Source organism: Leopardus geoffroyi, chromosome B4 (genome assembly GCF_018350155.1).
Source record: "Leopardus geoffroyi isolate Oge1 chromosome B4, O.geoffroyi_Oge1_pat1.0, whole genome shotgun sequence".
NCBI lineage: Eukaryota > Metazoa > Chordata > Mammalia > Carnivora > Felidae > Leopardus > Leopardus geoffroyi.
Window position 1 is genome coordinate 66460734 of NC_059341.1, and position 3387 is coordinate 66464120.

The following is a 3387-nucleotide window of genomic DNA, read 5'->3' on the forward strand; positions in this document are numbered from 1 at the left end:
ATTTTGTATTTGGGATTTTTCTTGTTTCTTGAGATAGGCCTGGATTGCAATATATTTTCCTCTCAGGACTGCCTTCGCTGCGTCCCAAAGCGTTTGGATTGTTGTATTTTCATTTTCGTTTGTTTCCATATATTTTTTAACTTCTTCTCTAATTGCCTGGTTGACCCACTGATTCGTTAGTAGGGTGTTCTTTAACCTCCATGCTTTTGGAGGTTTTCCAGACGTTTTCCTGTGGTTGATTTCAAGCTTCATAGCATTGTGGTCTGAAAGTATGCATGGTATAATTTCAATTATTGTAAACTTATGAAGGACTGTTTTGTGACCCAGTATGTGATCTATCTTGGAGAATGTTCCATGTGCACTCGAGAAGAAAGTATATTCTGTTGCTTTGGGATGCAGAGTTCTAAATATATCTGTCAAGTCCATCTGATCCAATGTCTCATTCAGGGCCCTTGTTTCTTTATTGACCGTGTGTCTAGATGATCTATCCATTGCTGTGAGTGGGGTATTAATGTCCCCTGCAATTACCACATTCTTATCAATAAAGTTGCTTATGTTTATGAGTAATTGTTTTATATATTTGGGGGCTCCGGTATTCAGCGCATAGACATTTATAATTGTTAGCTCTTCCTGATGGATAGACCCTGTAATTATTTATAATGCCCTTCTTCATCTCTTGTTACAGCCTTTAATTTAAAGTCTAGTTTGTCTGATATAAATATGGCTACTCCAGCTTTCTTTTGGCTTCCAGTAGCATGATAAATAGTTCTCCATCCCCTCACTCTCAATCTAAAGGTGTCCTCAGGTCTAAAATGAGTCTCTTGTAGACAGCAAATAGATGGGTCTTGTTTTTTTATCCATTCTGATACCCTATGTCTTTTGGTTGGCGCATTTAATCCATTTACATTCAGTGTTATTATAGAAAGATACGGGTTTAGAGTCATTGTGATGTCTGTATGTTTTATGCTTGTAGTGATGTCTCTGGTACTTTGTCTCACAGGATCCCCCTTAGGATCTCTTGTAGGGCTGGTTTAGTGGTGACGAATTCCTTCAGTTTTTGTTTGTTTGGGAAGACCTTTATCTCTCCTTCTATTCTAAATGACAGACTTTCTGGATAAAGGATTTTCGGCTGCATATTTTTCCTGTTTAGCACACTGAACATATCGTGCCAATCCTTTCTGGCCTGCCAAGTTTCAAAAGAGAAATCCGTCACGAGTCTTATAGGTCTCCCTTTATATGTAAGGGCACGTTTATCCCTTGCTGCTTTCAGAATTTTCTCTTTATCCTTGTATTTTGCCAGTTTCCCTATGATATGTCGTGCAGAAGATCGATTCAAGTTACGTCTGAAGGGAGTTCTCTGTGCCTCTTGGATTTCAATGCCTTTTTCCTTCCCCATTTCAGGGAAGTTCTCAGCTATAATTTCTTCAAGTACCCCTTCAGCACCTTTCCCTCTCTCCTCCTCCTCTGGGATACCAATTATGCGTATATTATTTCTTTTTAGTGTATCACTTAGTTCTCTAATTTTCCCCTCATACTCCTGGATTTTTTTATCTCTTTTTCTCTCAGCTTCCTCTTTTTCCATAACTTTATCTTCTAGTTCACCTATTCTCTCCTCTGCCTCTTCAATCCGAGCTGTCGTCGTTTCCATTTTGTTTTGCATTTTGTTTAAAGCGCTTTTCAGCTCCTTGTGACTGTTCCTTAGTCCTTTGATCTCTGTAGCAAGAGATTCTCTGCTGTCCTCTATACTGTTTTCAAGCCCAGCGATTAATTTTATGACTATTATTCTAAATTCACTTTCTGTTATATTATTTAAATCCTTTTTGATCAGTTCATTAGCTGTTGTTACTTCCTGGAGATTCTTTTGAGGGCAATTCTTCCGTCTGGTCATTTTGGATAGTCCCTGGAGTGGTGAGAACCTGCAGGGCACTTCCCCTGTGCTGTGGTGTATAACTGGAGTTGGTGGGTGGGGCCGCAGTCAGTCCTGATATCTGCCCCCAGCCCACCGCTGGGGCCACAGTCAGACTGGTGTGTGCCTTCTCTTCCCCTCTCCTAGGGGTGGGATTCACTGTGGGGTGGCGTGGCCCATCTCGGCTACTTGCACACTGCCAGGCTTGTGGTGCTGGGGATCTGGCATAGTAGCTGGGGTGGGTAGACAAGGTGCACGGGGGCAGGAGGGGCAGGCTGAGCTTGCTTCTCCTTAGGTGATCCACTTCAGGAGGGGCCCTGTGGCAGCGGGAGGGAGTCAGGTCCGCTGCTGGAGGTTTGGCTCTGCAGAAGCACAGAGTTGGATGTTTGCCCAGAGGGAGCAAGTTCCCTGGCAGGAACTGGTTCCCTTTGGGATTTAGGCTGGGGGATGGGCGGGGGAGATGGCGCTGGCGAGCGCCTTTGTTCCCCGCCAAGCTAAGCTCTGTCGTCCAGGGGCTCAGCAGCTCTCCCTCCCTTTGTCCTCTAGCCTTCCCGCTTTCTGAGCAGAGCTGTTAACTTACAACCTCCCAGACGCTAATTCGCGCTTGCTGTCGGAACACACTCCGTCCGTCCGGCCCCTCCGCCTTTGCAAGCCAGACTGGGGGGCTCTGCTTGGCCGGCGAGCCATCCCTCCGCCCCGGCTCCCTCCCGCCAGTCCGTGGAGCGTGCACTGCCTCGCTGCCCTTCCTACCCTCTTCTGTGGGCCTCTCGTCTGCGCTTGTCTCCGGAGACTCCGTTCTGCTAATCCTCTGGCGGTTTTCTGGGTTATTTAGACAGGTGTAGGTGGAATCTAAGTGATCAGCAGGACGCGCAGTGAGCCCAGTGTTTTCCTACGCCATCTTCTTCCTCTCTCCTTGTTTTGTTTCTTAAATCTACATATGAGTGAAGTCATATGCTATTTGTCTTTCTCTGACGGACTTATCTCAGTATGATACTCTCTAGCTCCATCTATGTCATTGCAAATGGTGTGTGTGAGTGTGTGTGTGTGTTATTACAACTTCTAACAAAGTAGGTTTAAAGGGAACATACCTCAACATAATAATGGCCATTAATGAAAAACCCACAGCTAATATCATTGTCAATGGGGAAAAATTGAGAGCTTTTCCTCTACGATCAGGAAAAAGACAGGGATGTCCACTCTCACCACTGTTATTTATCATAGTACTGGAAGTCCTGGCCACAGCAATCAGACAACAAAAAAAACAACTTCTATGTTTATCTTTTTCTTAGTTCAATCTAGAAGCAATGGCATGCCAGTTGCAATGAGCATACCTAAATACCATTTAGCTTCTAAATACCATTCCCTATTAAAAGGAACTGAACCTACTTGAAGGACTGAAGCCGGGGAAATGTAAATTGATCCTGGAACATTCTGTTGTAACAGAAGGTAAAGAAGTGTACACACAAAAAAAATGATGAGAC